General features: G+C 45.2%; 1 pseudogene; it reads right to left on the bottom strand.

Moving 5' to 3' along the window:
- Nucleotides 1-16200: 16200 nt before the first annotated feature.
- LOC100961920 lies at nt 16201-17458 on the bottom strand (annotated as a pseudogene).
- Between the last annotated feature and the right edge of the window lie 6579 nt (nt 17459-24037).

Here is a 24037-nt window from a genome sequence, read left to right as displayed (position 1 = left end):
CCCTGGTGCGTGTGGCCAGTGACATAACCACTGAGCTCTGGGCTCTGAGACACTGAAGCTGAAATTTAAAGTAGCTACAGGAAAAGCAGTTGAGGCTAAGAAGGCTTGTTCTTAGCTCTTGTTCTATGGAAGTAAAATGTCAATACCTATATTCTGATATTCATTCCACACAATCAAATATGAAGCTGAGTGCCTATACTACATATTCTGTGTAACACTTTTCAGAACTTACAGCACTAAAAACATCAGGACTATGTATTTAATATATTTTGAAAAAATTTAGAAATGCACTACAAGACTTCAAATAGAACACAAATACTTCAAATCTCCAGCCAAGCAAAACAGAAAAGACCCCAAACTCTGAAAAATAATTTAATTTAAAGAGTAAATACCCTGGAGCCATACCCAAGAAGCTTGGGCAAGTGAACTTGCAGTGGTGGGATTGCAGTTTGGTTTTATCCCCTTCAGGGAACAGGGATTACAGGTAAAATGATAATTCATGGAAGGGATACATTGGTTTGGCCCCAAAGGGCAGGACATCTGAAGCAGGGGATTACTGGTTGTAGGTGGGTTTAAACTTTAAAGATCTTTGACTTGTAATTGATTAAAGAAATGAAGCTTTGTCTAAAGGCGTGTAATGCTTTACTTCAAGATGAGCAAGTCTGCTATCAGAGAGAAGCCACTGGACATATTGGGAGACTCAAGTGATCTATTAATTTAAGGACCTGCAGGTGGGGTCTCAGCTCTGTCTTGCATAACCTTACGCCTGTCAATGAATTACAAAGGACGTCTCCAAGAGGGGAAGGGCCATGAAGAGGCATGTCTGACCGCCCTTCTCATGGTCAGAAACTCAGCTTCAGGATATTTGTGGGATCCCCTTGGCTATGAAGGGGGTCCATTCAGTCAGTCAAGGGGTTCAAAATTTTAAGTCACACCCCCTTTTCTCCCTCCAATTTTGGGTCAGAGCATGGGGATCAGGCTGCATCGGGGCTTGGACACTGGACAACTTCCTTGGCTTGGCCGCCGGACGACTTCCTTTTCTTTCACGAGGGGAGGATGCGACCAGACTGCGGTGCCACCACCCGGTCCTTTGGCGCCACCTGCCGACCGCGCGGCCCCTACTCCGCGTGCTCCTGCCGGGGCGGAGGCCTAAGGGAGTCTTGCTGGGTGGTGGGCTCCTAAGGGACAGCCTGGGAGGATTCGGTGGCCAGATGTTGCACAGCGTCTGTGTGGAACAGGCGCCAGACTGGCAATGAACCTGGTTCCAAAGCTTGAACTACACTGGTTCCTTACCTTGCATGCAGAACAAGTTCCGGTTCTTTAGGTTTGCTCCCACCGCTCTTTACAACTTTGCCTTAACTTCTCTGACTTTCTGCAACTTGTCCCTTTCCCAGGCTTGAATCTGTGCTTCTTTTGGCGGCAAAAGAAAGCTTTGCTATGGCGTATAGAGAAACCTGGGCGAGGACAAGATGCAGGTGCAAGGAGCTATTTGGCCCGCTGGCTCCCGCAGAGGAGTCACAGCTCATGTGTAGGGTGACCAGACGTCCCGATTTTGGCGGGACAGTCCCGCTTTCCAACAATTTGTCCCGCGTCCTGTGGGGTTTTAAAAAAGTCCCGATTTTTGGAAAGAATGCACAAACGGGCTGGAGAACAAGAAACGAATATACGGTTTTCGGCTGCCATATGGCTATTTCGCCAGAATATGGGTTTTATATTATTTTTGTTAATTTTATAATGTTAAACTGTAATAAATAATTGCTAAGAAGTGATTATCGAGAACTGCTTATCAAAGTTTGCCTTGTTGTCAGGCCCTGCCCGGTGCCATAGCCCCGCCCCGCCCGCGCTCCATGTTGTCCCGCCTTACAGATGTTAGAATCTGGTCACCCTACTCATGTGGGATCCTTTGAAAGATTAAACTGGAAGCAAGCAAAATACACCATAGCATGATAAAGCCAGTGTTTTACGAAGAGGATGTGAAGGTGTATAAGCAGGGGAATGTATATCCTTTATGTAGGAAGACATTGGTGTGTTTGCACTACTCTGGCGATAAAGCACCCATTAACCCTCTCTGCGGACGAAGCTGTGGGCCTCCTGGCGGTTTGCTAGGAACACCCCCACTGGCGGAAAGAAGGAGCGCCGTGCACGTGCAGGAGGCAGATACCAGCCTGGCCTCTGGAGTCTGATCTATTCATGCAATTTCTCCTGTCTCTTGCTACCACCCTCTAAATGTCACCTCCCTGGTGACATCCAGGTCCCAGACGCGTGGGTGGGGGGGCCCTGTGAGACTCGTCTAGGATAGTCCTGAGGTGGGAAGATGGGGAATTGAGTATTTAAGACCAGGCCCGCAGGGGTGTGTGTGAGTCACTCACTCAGGGAGGTGGGGAAGGCTCAGGCCTTTGTAGGAGGACTGGACGCTGTGTCCACTGCTCGGGCTCACGTCCAGCCCCCCTGCTCAGCATATAAGTAAGAGCTTACTAATCATGCTCTCTGAGCAGGTCTCTTAAAACTTGTCTAACTTGATAGAAGGGGAGGGAAGCACCTTACCTCCTTCATGGAGGGTGGAAGTGGGGAGCAAATGACGCCCCTCCCGAACCCTCCCCACCCTCACTGAATAAACCCAGCCTTTATCCCTGACGGGAGGGACAAAGTCCCCCGCTGAGGTTTTGGGTAGCCTTCCTTTCATTATCACTCTGTCCTCAGCTTTGGGGGCACAGTGAAGAAGGAGGCAGTGACAGAGTTCTGTCTTAGCGTCCTGCTCGGTAAGGAGCTGTAGAATGACTCAGTGACTGCAGGAATCTAGAATAAGGAGGCCAGAAGGGAGGGGCAGCGGGGGCAGACTTGGGTTTGCATCCTGGCTTCCTTGTTCTGGGAAAGTCACTTGTCCACTCTCACAGTTCCCTCATCTCTAAGATAGGGACAATTATGGAGCCTACCATGTAGGGTTAGGGTGGAGGAGATGGTGTAGATTAGTCTACCCCTGAAGACACACTTCACTGTGGTATTTTCTTTCTTTTTTTTTGAGACAGAGTCTTACTATATTGCTCTTGGTAGAGTGCCGTGGCATCACAGCTCACAGCAACCTTAAACTCTTGGGCTTAAGCAAATCTCTTGCCTCAGCCTCCCAAGTAGCTGGGACTACAGGAGCCTGCCACAATGCTCAGCTATTTTTTTTGTTGTTGTTGCAATTGTCATTGTTGTTTAGCAGGCCCGGGCTGTGCTTGAACCCGCCAGCCTTGGTATATGTGGCTGGCACCCTACTCACTGACCTACGGGCGCTGAGCCCACTCTGGTATTTTCATTATTTTTGGCATTTTTGCTCTTAGGAGCAGTAGTGGTAGCTGTGCTAACCAGGGCAGGGGTGGGTGAGGGCTTGGATGTCTTGGCCTGGCTGGGGGTGGGAGGTCAGAGCCAGGGGTGAGGAATTCAGTGCAGAGGGGAGGCCAGGTTCTGGGCCCTGGGAGGGGCAAGCCAGAGACAGGCACTGTTCCATCTCACCCAGTGTGGTCTTCATCTCAGCCTTGAGGGTACATCTTAGTCCTGCACCACCAGCCTTCTCAATCCATGTGGACGTGGTAGACAGGAGCCTGTGCTGCCCACACCCCAGTCTGGCTTTCTTTGCTTTCCTTCGTTCTCTTCAGGGCCGGGTTCTCCTCTCTGGTGGTCCTACCATAGGGACCTGGGCCTCTGCTCTGGCAGCTGACTCATATGCTCTTTGGATTCTCTAGCAAAAATTTCACAACTTCTCCGGCCCTGGCCTTAGAAATGGAAACTGTTGTTCATAGAGCTGGTTAAGTCAGCCAGTTGTGGCCAGGCATGGTGGCTCATACCCGTAATCCCAGCACTCGGGGAGGCTGAGGCAGGTGGATTGCTTGAGCTCATGAGTTTGAGACCAGCCTGAGCAAAGTGAGACCCTTTCTCTAAAAAATAGGCAGGCATTGTGGCAGGTGCATGTAGTCTCAGCTACTTGGGAGGCCAAGGCAAGAGGATTGCTTGAGCCGAAAAATTTGAGGTTGCTGTGAGCTATGACTCCTTGGTACTCAGGGGTGACAAAGTGAGACTCTGTCTCAAAAAAAAAGTCAGGCGGTTGCATAAAGCTGGGCCATCAACTAGGTCCAGATGGTTGGCATGAGAGGGCCTCGTAAGGTCAGAGGGCCTACAAAGGGGCAGCTAGTGGGCTTTGGTGTCATTCCTGTATTCATCTGCATGCCCTCAGGAATGACCATGTCCTGTCCCCCTTCTGATAACCTCATCCCTCCTTTTTAGGGCAGCTTCTTTCCCCACTTCCATGTGGTTTGGGTGGTCCGTTACTCTTACTGTAGGCCTGGCTGACCTGAGAGCCCTGTCCCCTGATGGGCCCTGGCCCTGCCTGCCCTACCTAGTCCTTAATAGCCCTGTAACACAGGAGGCCACAGGTAATACAGGTAGGCTGAGTGGCCTTCGTGACCTGGGTGCTGTGTGACTCAGGGCCCGTTGGTGATGCAGCAAGATGGAGTTCATAGCTGAGAAGAAATTGGCCTGAAACTTAGAGGCCAGATCCAGGTGACACAGCTTCCTAGAGGCAGTTTTGGAGCCACGTCAGGTCACCATGCTACAGTTTCAGTAGGACAAGATTGAGAACAGGAGGGGAAACTGAGGAGGTGCACAGCAAACACCCTCCAGCCTGACATCCTCTGGAATGTTGTGAGGAAGGGGGGTTCTCTGGGTCTTCTGCAAAAAATACCAACTTTACACAAATGAGGCATCAGAGTGCTCTTTTCTCCAAAACTTAAACCCAGCTTTTGTAGATGTTACTGTGGCCATGGTGATGGTTGAAATGGTGGGCATGTGACCTAAATTGGGACACTCAAGGTCCTTTCCTGGGGGAAGAATGCCCTCTTTCCCCTGGGACTAGAGCTGCCTGTGTCCTCATGGAGGAGCCCTGGTAAGGTGGAGGGAGAAAGAATGAGGTGGGGAGAGAATTATCTCGTCCTCCCCTCTGTTCTTTTCTTTCTTGTTTCTTTAGAGGTGGAGTCTTGATGTGTGCCCAGGCTGGAGTGCAGTGGTTAATACACTGTGGCTTTAAGCTCCTGGGCTCAAGCGATCCTCTTGCCTCAACTTCCCAAGTAGCTGAGACTATGGGCTCCACACAATGCCTGACTGACTTCTTATTCTTTTTTTTTTTCCTGATGCTCCATTTACTCCACTTCCCAGATGAAGAAACGGAGGCTTGGGAAGTGAGGTACTGTGCCCATAGCTGAGATGCAAACCCAGGAGTTCAGGTGTTGGTGGGCTGGGGTGGCAGTAAAACTATGCAGCATGGATCTCAGAAGGCAAGGAGCTGGAGTTTGACTAAAAAAAGGCACTAACTTCTTTGCAATTTAATTCATCATCTGAAAAATGGATGTCTTAGTCTGTTTTCTGTTGCTTATAATAGAAAGCCTGAAACTGGCTTTCTAGAAAAGGAATTTATTTATTTTTTCCAGAAGAAAATATTTGTAAGTGAGGAATTTATTTCTTACAGTTCTGGAGTCTGGGAAGTCCAAGGTCAAGGGGGCACATCTGGAAGATCTTCTTGCTTGTGGGGGTAGCATGGGCCGGCACATGGTGGGGTAGCTGTGCACAGGTCTCTTCTCCTCTCCTTCTCAAGCCACCAGTCCCCATCTCATAATAAGCCATTAGTTTATTAATTCATTAATCTATTAATGGGCTCTACCCCTATGACTCAATTACTTTCGAAAGGCCTCACCTCTCAATACTGCCATGTAGGGATTAAATTTCAACACAAGTGTGTTTTTTTTTTTTAGAGACAGAGTCTCACTCTGGTGCCCTTGGTAGAGTGCTGTAGTGTCACAGTTCACAGCAACCTCCAGCTCTTGGGCTTAGGCGATTCTCTTGCCTCAGCCTCCCAAGTAGCTGGGACTACAGGCGCCTGGCTATTTTTTGTTTGCAGTTTGGCCGGGGCCAAGTTTGAACCCGCCACCCTCAGTATATGGGACTGGCGCCCTACCCACTGAGCCACAGGCATGGCCCTAATCTGCTAACTTTTTTTTTCTCACTGTCTGCTGGGGCCTGGTTTGAACCTGCCACCCTCAGTATATGGGGCCAGCGCCCTACTCACTGAGCTACAGGTGTCGCCCTCAACACAAGTTTTAAAGGGGACAAATATTCAAACTACAGCAATGGGGGTGACAGTACTAGCCTGCAAAGCTGCCTGAGATTTAGAAGAGATATTCCAGAAGGAATATCTCTGGATGATACCTGGCCTGCAGCCCCTGACACCACCACAATTTTTTGAAATGGGTTATGCAGGGTGGGAGAAAGATAAAATCTCTGCACTTTGTAGCCCCCACCAGACAGCAAATGCCAGAGAATGTGCAGATGGTCAGCACTCTGCTCTTATGTCCTGTCTTAATTAGTTCCTGCAGCCTGGGAAAATGTGGGAGGACACTTGCATCTGAGCACGATGCTGGACGTGAGTGTGCACAGAGGCACAGAGCTTCTACCACAGCAGGTCTGCGACAGCCTGACAACATGCAGTGCCGGCACATCCCAGGTGTGCTGGTGCTGCTGTCCTGGGGACCACACTTTGAGGACTGCTGTCCTGGAGGCTTTGCCCCTGGACAACATAATGTACATAATGTTACATAAAAGTACATAATATTAACATGTACTGTACATAAAGTTGCTATAGTTTGAATATGTACTGTACATAAAGTATATAATGTTAATATGTACTGTATATAAAGTCCCCAGGCCCAGCATTGCCCTCCTGATGGCTCCTGTCATCTCTGGGAGTGGCTGTCGCCAGCTCAGGGCTCTTTGCTTCTGTCCACCAGCCCCATGTGGACTCCCTGGATGGGGCAGTACGAAACTTGCTTAGGGAACGGTTATAGGTGCTTTCAAATCCTTATGAACTTGCATGTCCACCCTGGCTTTTCTAAATGCAAGTGTCAAAAATGTAATGCCTGTGTTTTTTCTGGGTCCTGTCCTAACACACTGAGTCTGCTGGCAACTCCGGTCCAGCTGCCTGGGTGGTGGGTGGGTGCTGGAAAATCACTCAACGAGAGGAGGAGAAAAACACAACATATGTGCATAATGAACATAATGTGACAGTGTCTATTAACATTGATACTCAATTATATTCATTGTACATGGGTAAACTGGAGGATGAAATTATTCACATTACAAAAAATTATGAGATTATATAAAAGGGTCAAATCTTTTTTTTTTTTTTTTGAGGCAAAATTTCACTCTGTGGCCCTGCCTGGAGTGCACTGGTGTTATTGTAGCTCACTGCAGCCTCCAACTCCTGGGCTTAAGAGATCCTCCTGTCTCAGCCTCCCATGTAGCTGGGACTATACACACACACCACCATTCCTAGCTAAGTTAAAAAAGAAATTTCTGTAGAGACAGGGTCTCATCATTTCCCAGGCTGGTCTTTGAATTCCTGGGCTCATCCTCCTCCCCAGGCCTCCAAAAGTGCTGGGATTACAGGTGTGAGCAACTATGCTTGGCAACATCATTCTTAGCAGAGGAAAAATTAAAGATACATTTATTCTAAGCATTGTGGATTAAGTATCAAGTAGAAATTAAGATGAAGCAAATCTGAAATTATCATAAATAGTTACTTCCTTGTTCTTTATTTTCCCCTCACTGATTTTGAACAGGAAGGTAAAACTCTAGGTGCTTTGCTCCCTGACAGTTCCCAAGAAGCAGTCACTATGATAATGACGTATGTTGATCATCATCTTTAATCTTTGCTTGTGAAGGACACAGGCTTGGGAGGCTAAAAAATGTACCCAAGGTCACAGAGCTTGTTGGATATGAGCTAGCGTGTGGCCTCTGGCCCCTGAACAGAAGGACTGCCTTTCTTTGGTTATGATTTTTCCTGAGGAAAAGCCGGAATAAACAGAACAGAGAAGAACTATTTATAACACAAAGAAAGAAAACCTTCCTGAACTGAAAAGATACATGAGTCTATAGACCAAAAGGACTCCCTGCAATCCAGAGGCAAAAAAAAAAAAAGAAAAAGAAAAAGAAAAAATATTACCTATGAAGGAGCAATGCGAGTGAATTTCGTATTTCTTAGACGTTAATCACAAGGGTCACAAGATAAATGAGCACAACTTTCAGTTTTAACCAAAAAAGAGGTTTTGATTTAGAATTTTATAATTCTCAGCTGTTAGTCAACTGTGAAGACACGAGGAAAATATTCCCAGATATGCAAAGTTTCATAAAATGTACCAATTATATTCTCTTCTTGAAGAAAATTACTTGAAGAAGTATTATATTTCATGAACCTATAAACAAAGGCTGAAGATCTAATTATCATGCTAGAACAGAAGGTTGATTCTTTACCCAACCAATGTAAAAGTAAAGATGCGACTGACAGAAGGTGGGAGGGGAACTGAAGAGGGCAGTGGAGGGAAGGGGCCTGGTCTTCCTGAGTTAGGAGTTAAGAGGCACTGTCTGAGACCAAAGGGAAGCTTGGCTTCATAATAAAAAGTTACATAGGTAATCAAGAAAAGAACTAAAATTATAGTTATCAAAAGTTGGGATGATGATAGAGGAGCTGGGAAGTGACACAAAGGACAGTTAAGTCTTCCATTGCAGGGATTCAATAGATAATATCTAAAATCAATGCCTGAAGTAACAGAAGCATAGCCACTGCGTTAGAATGACTGAAGTACACAGAAATAGTGATGGAGAAATCTGTAAAGTAATTGCATTTGAGGAGAGAAACTACAGGCAGGGCCTGAAATGTTTTTGTTAAATAAAATTTTCAAATGAATTAACTTTTAAAAAGCTGTGTGCGCTGGGCATGGTGGCACATACCTATAATCTCCGCACTTTGTGAAGCCCAGGTGGGAGGCTCGCTTGAGCTAAGGAATTTGAGACGAGCCTGGGCAAAACAGAGAGACCCCATCACTACCAAAAATAGAAAAATTAGCCGAGTTTGGTGGGCTAATTTATGTACTTTCATATAGTCTACATTTTCTGTAATGGGGATGGGTTACTTTTTTTTTTTGAGACAGAGTCTCACTATGTTGCCCTCCGTAGCGCCGTAGCATCACAGCTCACAGCAACCTCAAATTCTTGGGTATAAGTGATTCTCTTGCCTCAGCCTCCCAAGTAGCTGGGACTACAAGTGCCTGCCACAATGCTCATTTATTTATTTATTTATTTAATTGTAGTTGTCATTGTTGTTTAACAGGCCCGGACTGGGTTCAAACCCACTTGCCTCAGTGTATGTGGCTGGCGCCCTAACCACTTTGCTATGGGTGCCAAGCCAAGGAGGATGGGTTATTTTTATAATTAATAAATCAAAAGAAGACAAAAAGAAACATTAAAAACGACTTTTTTTTTTTTTTGTAGAGACAGAGTCTCACTTTATTGCCCTTGGTAGAGTGCTGTGGTGTCACGGCTCACAGCGACCTCCAACTCATGGGCTCAGGTGATTCTCTTGCCTCAGCCTCCCGAGTAGCTGGGACCACAGGCACCTGCCACAATGCCTGGCTATTTTTTGTTGCAGTTTGGCTGGGGCTGGGTTTGAACCTGCCACCCTCAGTATATGGGGCCTGTGCCCTACTCACTGAGCCACAGGCACTGCCCTAAAACGACTTTTTAATTCTCTTACTAAAAGCTTGGAGAGGGTGAGACTCTAGTCTGGCCTGTTGGTCTGTTTTCCCAGGGCCAGGCAGCCTGGCCCTGCAGGTTCAGGAAGACAGTCCCGGAGAGAAGGTGCCTGGCAGAAGAGGGAGGCGGGGACAGCCCCCCAACCTGAATTGGGTGGAGACCTGGGCCCCTCCCTGCTGGCCTCTCTAAACTTTACTGCCCCCAAATGGCTGTGAGGTCTCTGGGTCGGCAGAGCTGGATTTGGGTCCTTGGCTCTTGGCTGAAGAGCCTCCAGAATTCCTGATGTCTGTGTTTGCCATGGCCTGAGCTGTTTGGGGAAGCCCACATGACAGGAGGAAATGATGGGGTGGATGTGAGGTGAGGCTTAGGACGCTGGGGCGATCAGCACCCTGGCCCTGGGGAGCCAGGAGGTCATGACCTGCTGTCATAGCAGGCAGGTGGGGCAGCCTGGGCAGGCAGAGGAGGTTACATGTTCTGCACTTTTGTAATGAGATTAACCTCTGGAAAAAATTCAACACACCTTGAAGTTTTGACAGGAGTATATCCTCTGTCACAGTACAATTCAGAGCAGATGTGACCCCACTTGTGACCTGTCCCCTGAGACCAGCCTGTTCTCCCCAGCTGGAGTAGGTTCGCCTATCATGTTCACCCTCAGGTGGCCACTGTTGGGGGTTGGGTTACTTCCTTTCTGTTGGTTTCATTTGAACAGAACTAGAGACCACGACCCTAACCATGGAGTGGCCTCAGGCACTCTAGGGCCCTGGAGCTGCTGGTGTGATGGTGAGGATAGGGCATTATGTAGCTCCTCCTTGGGTGGATTAGAGGGACCCTGACACTGACCCCTCCCTTGCCTTCTGAAGTGTCCCTTGTCTTCCCTGGGGCAGTAGCTGAACTCTGGGTCCTGGATGCGGGGTGGGAACACCACTATGAATGCAGAGAAGGGAGGACGAAGGGAGCAGGCTGGGAGCAGACCAGGGCCACTGCCAGGTCTGTCTGGCAGGGGTCAGAGTGTGACTTGGGGGAGTGAGGTAGCAGTGGGAGGAGGGAAGGAAAAGTAGGGAAGCTGGTCCTGGTGGAGAGGATGCTCAGAAAGAGGGGACTGCTTGGTGGGAGCTGGTGGGCACAGAGGAAAGGGGGCTTGGAAGGCACCCATCCTGCTTTATACTGGGGCTGTGCCAGGGGAGGGCAGGTTTGCACAGCCTTCTGGGCTGCCCACAAGAGGCTCCCAGGTCTGACTTTTCCTTTCCTCCTCCCCTTTTAGTCACACTTGGCTTTGAGGAAGAATAACCTCTTCTAGTGCATTCTGAATCTTCTCTGATGCCAGGAAGGTCTACTGGCTTTCCTTTTAGGATGGAAACGAGGTTTCCTTGAGACTCTCCTGATACTCAGTGACATCATCTACCTTTGGGACTGCTTTGGATTCCCATGCTTTGTTTTGTTTTGTGTGGAAATGGAGGTAAGGGTTGAATTTTGTGTGTGGCTCATGGCACAGCACAGATATTTCTTGCATGAAAGCAGGCTCCGCAGGCAGAGGTGAGCACCAGGATATAAGGTCCCCCATTTATAGGGATCTTGGGGGCAGCTTTGGACACACATGGGAGGTGGGGGTGGAATCAGGGCAGGACTGGTGATTGTGATGGACAGAGGGGTCCCTGTTGACACATGAGTATCAAATACAATTTAGAATTTTAAATTTAGAGATTCCGGAGAAAGGAATACATAAAGACAGCATGGTTTAGAGGTAGGTGGACAGCAAATGTCAGGCGCTACCCTTATTTGTTAAAGGCATCAGCTGTTATTTATGGTGTGTGCTGCTTTGGGTGATGAAAGGCTGAGCCCAGCTGGCATGGTACCAGAGAGCACGCTGCTCACAGATCAAGTCTTTGTGAATGTGCTCTTTCTGGAGTCAGGATGGAGACAGGCAAGGCCTGCTTCTGTGGGCTGGAGAACCTGCAAGCCAGGTGGCCTTTATCTTCTTTGTGCTCTGAGGTCGTGATTCCAAGAGTACAGTCCTGGCCAGGCTTTGTGACACACAGCAAACATTGGTGGGAGTTAAATAATGATGACTATGATTCTAGGCTGAATGCTGTTGTGGAGAAATGAAACCTCAGGTGTTTATGGAAAGGAAAGGGCAGCAGGATTGCTGAAAGCAGGGAGGCTTCATGGAGCCAGTTGGGGCTTGACCTGGGCTTGGGTGGTGGAATAGCCATGGTGGGCCAGGGAAGGAGGCATAGCCTGAGGGCAAGCACTGGGCTGGGCAGTGGCCTGTGTGTGGCACAGTGAGACCTGTCGGGCTGGGGCAGAGTGTGCTGCCTTTGCTATTGGGAAAGGCCCTGCAGGCGTGACTGTGGAGGGCCTCTGATGCAAGGGCAGAGTGGTTTGGAGCTCACACCCTGAGAAGCAGGAATTCAACAAAGAGGAGGGCGTTCAGGAAGAAGAGGCCAAGTGTCTGGATATTTAGAAGATGACAGAAACATGACACCTAGCTGCATCAGCAGAAAAACCAAATTGAAGGACTCGGGCATCAGGCATCGCTCCAGTTTCCCTTTGGGGTGTTATTATCTGATTAAGTGCTCAATTCCCCATACCTTAGCTCCATCTCCTCTCCCCTTAGTCATACAGCAGGAGGTGGGAGTTCAGCCCAAGTGGGCTCCATGGCCACAGAGTGTCCAGCTGGAATTCACGAATGATGCCTCATTTCTGGGGAGCACCAAAAAGGGGAGCTGGAGACTGAGCATCCCTCTGGAATTGGTCTGGAAAGAGGAAATTTGTGCCAGTTGGCATCCTTCTCATTGCAAAAACCCAGAATAACTGATTGAAAGTAGATTATAATAGAGGTTTATTGTCTCATATAACAAGAAATCTAGACTTAAGAGGCACCTGGTTTGGGTAATTCTGCAGTTCAAACATGCCAACTTCTTTGTGATTCTTTTCTTTCTTCTCAAGCAAAGGTCACACCTCATCCCATGTACATCTCATCCAAGGTAGAAAGGGAGAGCAGGGAACTGTTCCATCCTTCTCTTACCAAAGCAGAGAGAGCATCGTTCTTATGAGCTCTTCAGAAAACTTCAGCCCATTACCAGCCAGAACAAGGTCCCATCTAGGCCACATTTAGATGCAAGGAAGGTGTGGAAACCAGGTCTCTGGCATTTTTAGCCTTTGCCATGGAAAGTGGGAGCTGGCAGCAAGCAGGAGCAGGAGGGGCCTGGTGGATGGCTGGTGAACAGCTACTGTTGCAGAAGGACAAAGCGGTGGCGGTGGCGCAATTGTGGCAGAAAGGCAAGAAGACTGAGCTCTTAGCCTTGCAGGAGGAGGTGGAGGGAGATCTGGGTCTAAGAATAGTCACACCAGGGAGCCTGTGTTTGGCACAAGGGACAACTAACTCATCACCCTGGGCTGGTGTTTACTTAGACAGTGAGATCAAAGTGAGTTATCTCAGTGTCTGATTCCCATCTTACCAGTTTCAACCACAAGGATTCACCTTGAGTCCATAGGGTGGAGGCTAGGGTTGCATCCTTGGCAACAGAATCCCTTCTGCCTCTATGGGGACAAACTTCTGAGAACCAGGCATTCCTGGGGGAGAGTGGAAAAGATGGACTGGGACGGGAAGGGAGGAGAACGCATCTCTTTCTCTCCCATGTCCAGGTCTGAGATTGCTACTCTAAGCTGTGGGAGGGAGGATGCTGGCACACAGCTGCCTGGTGGGGAAGTGGCAGCCCAACTTTGGGAGCTCCCACCCCTATGAGAGGTGGTGGGGTTCAGTGCTCTGCTGAGGCTGGGATGGAAGTTGGGGGACCCCTTTGGGGATCTTTGTGAGGAGAGGATGCAAGTGTGCATGGGGGTGCCAGGCAGAGGGTTGGGTTGGGAGTGTTCTGAAGAATTCTGGCAGGAGGAGTTGAGGAAAGGCCTAAGGGGTCCTGGCCTGGAGGTGGGGTTCTTTACAAATGTTTGGGATGAAGGTGGGAGTGCCTGGACCTCTGACCCCAAGAGTGAGGAGGTGCTATGCCTCCTCTTCACTCTGTCACTCTGTTGGCTTGTAAAGTAAGAAGTCAGTGAATTTCACGGCTTATTCCTTCTTTCAGAAGTCAGCAGAGTCCCCATGCACCCAAAGAAGGGCTGAGTGTCTTGGTTTGCTCCTTGTTAGCCCTGTGGCTTGGGTGAGTGCCTCTGTTCTTCCCAGCCTGGGTTTCATCTTGTATAAAAGAGCAGCCCAGTTAAGGGCAGTGAGGACAGATTGACTCCCACGGGATCCCAGGTCAGCATCTGTAACCCAGCTTCATCACTTTGGACGAATTATCTGATCTCTTTCCTCCCTTGGTTTCTTCTTTCATGAATGGGTGTTGGGCTATTGGTGTGGACAGCGCAGTGTGTGGGATGGAGCTGGTGCTCAGTGAGTGTGAGGCTCTCCTTTTTCTTGCTGAGGTTTTGTTTTGTTCCAGCCATTCAAGTCCAGATGCTTGGTGTTTACTTTTGCCAGGTGCAGAGTCTAATAGCAATAGCAGCAGCAGTGAAAAACCAAAACAAAATGGAGCCTATCTCATTTAGTCACTAGGAAGGACGAGGCTGGCTAGTGTCCAGAGTGAGGCTGCCACCCACTATCAAGAGAACTAACTGGGGTAAAGAGCTGTATCCTTGGAAACGCTCTAGGCTGTTGCTCCACTGGAGACAGACATACTGTTTCTTAGCCAGCCTAACATAGCCCAATTTCCCAGTGCCTGAGATTAGCTCTATTTTGTTTTCTTTGTTTTTCTCTTTTTCTGAGACAGAGTGTCACTTGGTCACTGTCTATAGAATGTCATGGCCTCATAGCTCACAGCAACTTCAAACTCTTGGGCTTAAGTGATTCTCTTGCCTCAGCCTCCCAAGTAGCTGGGACTACAAGCGCCCGCCACAAGGCCTGGGTGTTTTTTATAGAGATGGGGGTCTGGCTCTGGCTCAGGCTGGTCTTGAACTCCTGAGCTCAAGCAATCCATCTGCCTTGGCCTCCCAAAGTGTTGGAATTATAGGTGTGAGCCACTGTGCCTGGCCTGAGATGACCTGTAGGTGAGACTGAGGGTTGAGGGATCAGATTTTGCTGTGAGTATGTGTCTTAATCAGCGATGTCATACTCACTTCATTGAGATGACCCTCTGTGAGAACTAAGATGGCCTGAGGAACTGTGTTTTCCTGTCTCCCATTTTATATCTGGGCAGAATCTCTATCACTACTTTTATTTATTTATTTTTATTTGTATTTTTTTATTAAATGATAGGTGTGCACATTAATGCAATCATGGGGTACAGTGTAGTGTTTCATATACAATTTGAAATATTTTCATCAAACTGGTTAACATAGACATTATGACATTTACTTAGTTATTGTGTTAAGACATTTATACTCTACTTTTAGAAAGATTCACTTGTACCCTTGTAAGACAAACCATAGAGGTGATCTTTCCAATCACCCTCCCTCCACCCATCCACCCTTCTCCCCTTTCCTCCCCTGCCCCTCCCCATATTCTTGGGCTGTAATTAGGTTATAGCTTTCATATGAGAACTATAAATTAGTTTCATAATAGAGATGTGTACATTGCATACTTTTTCTTCCATTCTTGTTATACTTTGCTAAGAAGAACATTTTCCAGTTCCATCCATGTAAACATAAAGGAGGTAAAGTCTCCATCTTTCTTTAGGGCTGCATAGTATTCCATGGTGTACATATACCACAGTTTGTTGATCCATTCATGGATCGATGGGCACTTGGGCTTCTTCCATGACCTGGCAATTATGAATTGGGCTGCAGTAAACATTCTGATACAAATATCTTTATTGTAATGTGATTTTTGGTCTTCTGGGTATATACCTAATAAAGGAATTGTAGGATTGAATGGCAGGTCAATTTTTAGTTCTCTAAGTGTTCTCCAGATGTCTTTCCAAAAGGAACGTATTAGTTTACATTCCCACCAGCAGTGTAGAAGTGTTCCCTTTTCTCCACATCCACGCCAGCATCTCTGGTTTTGGGATTTTGTGATATGGGGTAATCTTACTGGAGTTAGGTGATATCTCAAAGTAGTTTTGATTTGCATTTCTCTAATGATTAAGGATGGTGAGCATTTTTTCATATATCTATAGGCCACACACCTATCTTCTTTAGTGAAATTCCTCTTCAAGTCCTTTGCCCACCCTGCGATGGGATCACCTGTTTTTTTTTTGCTAATGCGTTTGAGTTCTCTATGGATTCTGGTTGTTAAACCTTTGTCAGAGATGCAAATATTTTCTGCAAATATTTTCTCCCATTCTGAGGGCTGTCTGCTTGCTTTACTTACTGTGTTCTTAGCTGTGCAGAAGCTCTTTAGTTTGATCAGGTCCCAATAGTGTATTTTTGATGTTGCTTCAATTGCCCATGGGGTCCACCTCATAAAATATCCGCCCAGGCTGATTTCTTCAAGTGTTTTCCCTTCACTTTTTTCTAGTATTTTTATGGTTTCATGTCTTAAGTTTAAATCTTTAATCCAGGAAGAATCTATCTTAGTTAATGGTGAAAGGTGTGGATCCACTATTTTTATTTTTTAATTAAAATTTTTTAAATGACTGAAACAAAATCCATCTAAATCTGCAGCTTCTGGAAGAACCACTTGATCTTGCTTGACTTGAACCTCTCTTCACCCTTGACCTTGGCTTCCCATCTGGCCTGTGTTTCAGAGCAGAGTCTCTGAAGACATCCTCATTGATGACGGTTTTGTCCAAGGAGCTACCCACAGAGTACTTTGAGGTGGGTAGTTACAAACTTTTACAAAAGGTGTAAAAGGTGTACTGTAGTTTACTGTACACCTTAGTACTGAGGTGACTATAGTTACAAACTTTTACAAAAGACTTCATCTTTTACTGTGTGGCATCTTCTTGCCCATGGCAGCTGTCACCTTGCAGAGATAGCAATCAATTCCAGTCAGAGGGAGTGGCTGTGGGGATAGTCCTTGGTGCCATCATCAATGTTCTTCACGATGATGGCTTTAACTATGGAGGAGCATCTGGACAGGACCAGCACCACTTTCCCAGATTTCATGAACTTGCCTTTGTGACAACGGCTGTGTGGGGCTGCAGCAGAAAGGTCTGGCCCTGTTTTCACTGTATCCTTATCTCCCTGCTTATTGGACACAGATGGGGCTGAGCGCAGGCTGGACGCCAGCACGTTCCACCCTGCTATTGTGCTGTTGCTGCTGCCACATGAACCACCCAGCAGACCCCTCACTGAGAGCTGACTCTGTGGCAGGTCTGTGCTGTCCACTCAGTGAGGCCTGTCTTATATAACCCTTAAACACTCTGCAAAGTGAATGGCAGTATGTCCATTTTACATGCAAGGAAACTGAGGTTTGGAGATGCCACTTACCAAGGTCACATAGCTAGGTGGTAGAGGGCCCAGGTTCAAACCTGGGCTTGGTTGGCCCCCAAGGCTACTGCTCTTCACCATGGGGTCACACACGTCAGCCTCCTCAACTGTGTCACTTTCTCAGCACAGGGGCAGTGTCTCAGTGTCTCAGTGTCTCACACGTCTTTCTTTCTTTCTTTTTTTTTTTTAGAGACAGAATCTCACTTTATTGCCCTCAGTAGAGTGCCGTGGTATCACACAGCTCCCAGCAACCTCCAACTCCTAGGCTTAGGTGATTCTCTTGCCTCAGCCTCCCTAGTAGCTGGGACTACAGGTACCAGCCACAACGCCCACTATTTTTTTTTTTGCAGTTTGTCTGGGCTGGGTTTGAACCCACACCCTTGGTATATGATGGGGCTGGTGCCCTACTCACTGAGCCACAGGTGCCGCCCACGTCTTTCTTCATGTAGGCCTGCATCATGAGCCTGGCACTTGGCATAAGGGCTTTTTATTTTTTTGAGACAGAGCGTCACTGTGTCACCCTGGCGAGAGTACTGTGGTATCATCGCAGCTCACAACAACCTCAAACTCCTGAGCTCAAGTGATCCTCCTGCCTCAGCCTCCTGAGTAGCTGGGACTACAAGTGATGGCCACAATGCCTGGCTGCTTTTTCTATTTTTAGTAGAGACAGGGTCTTGCTCATTCTCAGGCTGGTCTCACACTCCTGAGCTCAAGTGGTCCACCTGCCTCGACCTCCCAGAGCCCTAAGATTACAGACGTGAGCCATTGCACGCAGCCCCACATGTGATTTTAACACAATAAAGATGCTGACAGGCCTGGACTTCCTCGTAGGGTGTGACCACATTCTAGAGTTTCCTAATCTGTGATTTCCATGATGTGTTCAAGCTTTTGCATGAGGAGGCCCAGCCCTGTCTGATTTCTTTCTTAATAACTCTAGGACAAGTAGTAGGGGGCACTCATGGGAGGGGTGTGGGAGGGGAATGCCACCTGACCCAGACAGACATACACTTGGCCTCTCTCACTCCCAGTTATAGCTCAGATGCTGTTGGTGCTCTGGGTGATTAATATGTGGATGGGAGAAAAACTCTCTATTCCTTTTCTTTGTTGTTGTTTTTGTAAATTGATATATCACAATTGTAAATATTTTGGACTGCTGCTAGTATATAGGAATACAACTGACTTTTTTATTGCTTGAGTTCATAGACAAATTTATGCAACCAGGGCAGTGGCTGAGATGACTCCTAGTTCCAGCTAGGAGGAAGAACTTGGTTTTGTAATAAGTCATTGATTCAGCTGTCTATCAGAATCAGATGGAATTTGGTATCTTCATCCTTCCTGAACCTCTCAAAATGCTTTCCAACAGCAACTGCTGCCTTAACTAAATGGTCCTAGTGGCTGCTTTTGGCTAGGAATGGCAATATGGTGAATTACAGAGGGGACCAGGAGAGCAATGTGGCAGTGGAGGAAGTAGACAGGAAAGTAGGAGGAGAGAGTTGCAGAGACAGAGAGATGGACACAGTATGGGAGCTTATCAGAGCAGATGCCACCAGTGGAGTCTGGTAGGACTGTTTAAAGGGCAGTTTACTAACTGCTGGAAGTTCAGTGTGAACAAAGCTAAGAGATGGAAACTACTGGAGGCCCAGCCTTAGGGGAGACCCCAGACATCTGTGAGTTTTATCTTCTGGAACCCCACCAGATTCATGAAGTCCATGAAGATTAAAGAAGGGTTTCTAGTAGGAGGAGGAAAGGAAAAATAACCATTTTGAAACAAGGCCAGAGATTTCAGTTCTTTTTCTCTTCCCTCAAGGTAAAGTATTTTACTAGAGCCAAACTGGCTAGCGTTTTACCAGAGCCTAATCAATTGCAAGAAGGGAAATGCCACACCGTGGTCTCTCCCATTTTTCTAGTCTCACTTATGGTGGGGAAGCTGAGAAGCACTTGTGACAGTTGCAGCCCTGAGGCTGAGCCCTACTCACAGGATTACAAGATGCCTCCTCTTTTCTCATACCTCACTGCTATGTCAGTAGGGCTCCTACTTAGTAACAGGGAATTACAACTGAAAGAACTAAAGGCCTCAAACTCTATTTAGGAAGGAGTTTCTAGGGAAATTGAGATAAGAGAGCAGACAGAAAGAACACTAAAGGGAATGTTAGCTTCTGACACCACACATATAGCAAACAGCTCCTGGCCAGATAAACATAAAATGTCACACTAATGACCCATTTACCTCACTTCCTTTTACCTGATATATGATGTCCAGTTTTCGAGAAAAAAAAATGTGTGCTAAATGGCAAAAAATCATAATCTGAAGAGACAAAACAAACATTAGAATGAAACATAGATAGGTAGGGATTTTGGAATTCCAAGACTGAGAATTAACTGGAAAATTCACCAATATTTGTAAATTAAACAGCATGCTCCTAAGCTTTCTTAAGCTTCCACATGAGTGGGAACACATGGTGTTTAACTTTCTGTTCCTGGCTTATTTTACTTAACATAATGTCCTCCAGTTCCACTTGTTTTACAAGAGATGACAGGATTCTATTCTTTCTGATAGCTGAATGGTGTTCCAGTGTGTGTATAGACCACATTTCTTTACCCACTGATCTGTACCAAAGCCAGACAAGGACACTGCAAGAGGAGAAAAATCACAGGACAATTTCCTTGATGAACATAGATGCAAAACCCTCAACAGAATATTAGCAAACTGATAAAACTCATGATGAACTCAACAAGTTTGGTGTAGAAGGACTGCACCTCGACACAATAAAGGCTATGGCCAAGCCCACAGTTAGCATTATGCTCAGTCGTGTGTGACACTTCACTGAGGAGGGTATGGAACCAGCATGTTGAAGAGGCACTGCAGGTGTCCATGTTCACCGCAGCACTATTCACTACAGCCAAGATCTGGCTGTCTATCAGTGGATGACTGGCTAAGGAAAATGTAATATATATCACAGTGGAATACAATTTAGGTTTTAAAAAGGACATCTTGTCAGTGCAGCAGCATGAATAAGTGTCTGGAGGACACTATGTTAAGTGAAATAAGTCAGTCCCAGAAAGACAAATACCAGATGATCTCACTGTATGTGGAGTGTAAAAAAAGTTGAACTCATAGAAACAGAGAGTAAAGTGGTTACTACCAGAGGCAGGAAGATCTAGGGAGACTGGGAGATGTTGGTCAAAGGTCAGAAAATTTCAGTTAGACAGGAGGCATAACTTCAAGAGAGCTATCATACATCTTAGTAGAGACTACAGTTAGCAACAATATATACTTGGAAACTGCTGAGAGAGTAGCTTGGCACCCGTAGCTCAGGAGCTAGGGTTCTGGCGACATACACCAGGGTGGGGGGTTTGAACCTAGCCTGGGCCAGCTAAATAACAATGACAACAGCAACAACAATAGCTGGGTTTTGTGGCAGGTGCCTGTAATCCCAGCTACTTGGAGGTTGCTATGAGCTGTGATGCCACAGCACTCTACCGAGGGTGACATAGTAAGACTCTGTCTCAAAAAAAAAAAAAAGAAAAAAAACTGTTGAGAGAGTAGATTTTAAGAGTTCTCATCACAAAAAAATTATATATGAGGTAATATTTATGTTAATTAGCTTGATTTAGCCATTTCACAATGTATACATATATCAAAACATCATTTTGTACACCATAAATAAGTATATACAAGTTTTCCTTGTCAATTAAATAAATCCAAACTACCTGAGGCAGGCCTTAAAAAATACTCATGCTTAGGTCTTATGCCCAGGTAGTCTGATTAAATTGACCTAGGGTGGCAGTGGGGGCATCAGGGTTTTTAAAAAGACTTTTCTGGGTGGTTGTACTGTGTAGCCAGAGTGGAGAATGAACCCCTGTGGCCTTACTTGACCTGTCCAGATTCAGCACAGTCACCTGTATGGGCAAGCTTTTCTTTTTGTGAAACTTCCAGGTGTGGGCAACTTTTCTGGGTATAGACAATGTTGGAGAAATGTGCTCCTCTGGCTCCTTGCAGAGAGTGCTGTGTGGGGTTCAGCTGAGTTTTCTGTTTGAAAACATGATTCTATTCCAGGAATGAATTGAGTTCCACTATTGCTTTGCAGAGCAGGGATTTCCCTTTTCTGCTCTCTGTCTGGTTCTCAAGACCCATAATGACTATGATTGGGAAAGTGGGGAGCCAGGAGATGTCAACCAAAGGCAGTTGTGGTGCCTGAATTTATCCAGGATGAGCTACATGCAGGTTTAGGCTTTCTGGAATAAGAAGATGAGATGACAGTAAAAATCACAATTTTTTTTCCCTAGTAAGAAGAAGCAGTAGTCTGCATTTGAACACAGTAAAAAAATAGTAATCAAGGAAATCAGTACTTGATAGCTCCAGTGATATTTCTCTTCATTTTTCCCCAGTGCTGTGCAGTATCCTTAAATAATGATTGCAGTACTTTTTATTAGAGCTACAAATATTCAGTTATCTTAGTATCCCAGCAGTTTCTATTAGTTTTACAGCAGGGCAATGTTGCAAGTGTTGGTAATAGATGTGCCCTTTCTGTAAAATTATTAATAAATTCCAGTTTGGCATTTTGTGTTTGTTACAAGCTTCATGAAGTTGTAATAAATGTATAATCCAGAGTATATAAGAAAAAGACTGGGAATTTATTTTTATTTTATTATTATTTTTTTTACTGAGACAGAATCTTACTTTGTCACCCTTGGTAGAGTGCCGAGCATTATAGCTCACAACCACCACCAACTCTCGGGCTCAAGAAATTCTCTTGCCTCTCTAGTAGCTGGGACTACAGGTGCCCGGCACAACACCCAGCTATTTAAGACTGGGAATTTAAGATAGTTATGATTAAAATGCTAAGGGTGATAATGGAAAAATGGACAACATGCAAGACCAGGTGAATAATATAGAAAGACAGATAGAAACTCTAAGAAATAAGGAGATGGAAATGCCAGAAATAAAAAACACTGCATCATAGGTGAAGAATGCCTTTAACAGACTCATCAGTAGATTGGACATAACCAAGGAGAGAATCAAAGAGCTTGAAGATACGCCAGCCGTGTTATGGATCACCCTCAACATGCAGTGGGTTTACTGCCTTGTGGCCTGGTGGTGCGAGGAGACTGGAAAATTATTAGTAGGAGGTATATATATGTATTTTAAAATTGTTTTTCTACTTAAAATATTGTTCCACTTAGGACTTCTTAGCACATTTGTAAAAGCAGGTTAAATCTGATAAAGTTTCTGATTTTCCTTTAGTAATCAGAGATGGTTTTTTACAATCGAAATAACATTCAGCAAAACAAAAAATTATTAAATACTAATATTTGATAAAGGTTGCTTTGTATAATTTCTGTTAATTATACTTGTCCTGAAAAAGGTGTAATGCCATAATGATAAAAGAATTAGAAACAAGTCTTTATCCTTTGTTTCATGTTTTAAGCTGTGATCTAATGATAAAATCCTATAAATTTTTATCTTCCAGTGCAGTTAATTACCTCTTTTTTTATAACTAGTAATTCATACCTGTTATCTGTTAAAATATAAATAAACAGTAAGCAAATGCATTTAAGGGGGAAAAAAAAGAATTCATATTCTTAACTCCCCAAAACCACTCCCTCAGAGCATACAGCCTTGCTTTGGCAGAAAGCAGCTGCAAGGCCTCCAGCCAGCTACTGTATAGCAGCTGTGAAGGGTGGGGGGGATATACAACATGACAGGCTGCAGAAATAATAATAATAATAATCACTTTAATAGGATCTCGCACTTTGTGCTCAGAGCCAGGAAAATGAATCCGAATCGAATTCCCAACTGTATCCCTTTATCTAGACTTTGTTCCCTATTCCTGATAATATTTCTAATGTACTAACAATTAATAATTGAATATTAGTTTCAAACTTATAAAATCATTATTACTAGTAATGCAAGGACATTAAGATATGACTCCTCCCTTAAGTATTCCCACGTGCACTGTTCATAACAGAAACTTCACAGACAGAAAAGCAAAGAGAAAAAAGAATTAACCCCCCCCCCCACCTAAAATGTAACACAATATGTAAAACTATAAGACAATTGCAAAAGATGTGACGCCGGCATAATGGGAATACCAGAAGAAGAAACAGAAAGAACAGGAGAAATAGTTAAAGTACTAATGGTTGAGAATTTTTCTAAATTAATGACAGACATCAAATCACAGATCCAGAAACTCAGAGAATAACAAGCAGGATAAATGCCAAAAAAAGTAAACTAAGCATATCGTATTCAAATTGTAGAAAATCAAAGACAGAGAGGAAATCCTGAATGAAGCTAATGGAGTGGAATCCCACTTATCTATATAGAAACTCCTCAGAAACTGTGCAAGTAAGAATAAAGTACTTAAAGTGTTTAAAATCCACCAGTTTAGAATTCTGTATGAAGTGAAATTTACCCTCTAAAAGTGAAGGAAAAATAGACCATCTTAGGCAAAGAAAAACTGAGGGAATTCATTGCCAGTAGACCTGCCTTGAAGGAATACTAGAAGTTCTTCAAGGAGAAGGAAAATGGTACAGGTTAGAAACTTGGATCTACATAAAGAAAGTATCAGAGAAAGAATAAAAGAAGGTAAAGTAAAATATTTTAATTTTTTTATTAATAGTTGATCAACACGTAAAAGCTTGTTCAAAATAATAATAGCAACAATATTTTACATGATTATAGCTTATGGGAAAGTGAAATGTATCACAGCAATGTAGTAAGGATTGGAAGGGAGGGATTGGGACTGCTTTGTTATAAAGTACTTGTGCTATCTACGAAGTAGCATAGTGTAATTTGAAAGTGGACTTAGATTAGTTGTAAACTCAAGGGCAACAATAAAAAATGGAATCATATAAAATGCTCATTATAACCAGAGAAGGCAGGAATAAAAGGTGAAGTATGAAAAAAATACCAATTACAAAGAATAACAAATAGAAACACCTACAAATATGATAGCTATTAATCTAACTATACCAATATTAATAAACACTTTAATGTCATCCAGTATAAAAGACAGAGATAATATGTGGATTAGAACAAAAGACTTTTTTTTTTTTT

Source organism: Otolemur garnettii, unplaced genomic scaffold (genome assembly GCF_000181295.1).
Source record: "Otolemur garnettii isolate 467f Iridium unplaced genomic scaffold, OtoGar3 scaffold00244, whole genome shotgun sequence".
Classification (NCBI taxonomy): domain Eukaryota; kingdom Metazoa; phylum Chordata; class Mammalia; order Primates; family Galagidae; genus Otolemur; species Otolemur garnettii.
Note: the sequence above shows the minus strand (reverse complement) of the source record. Positions and strands in the feature narration are given on the sequence as shown.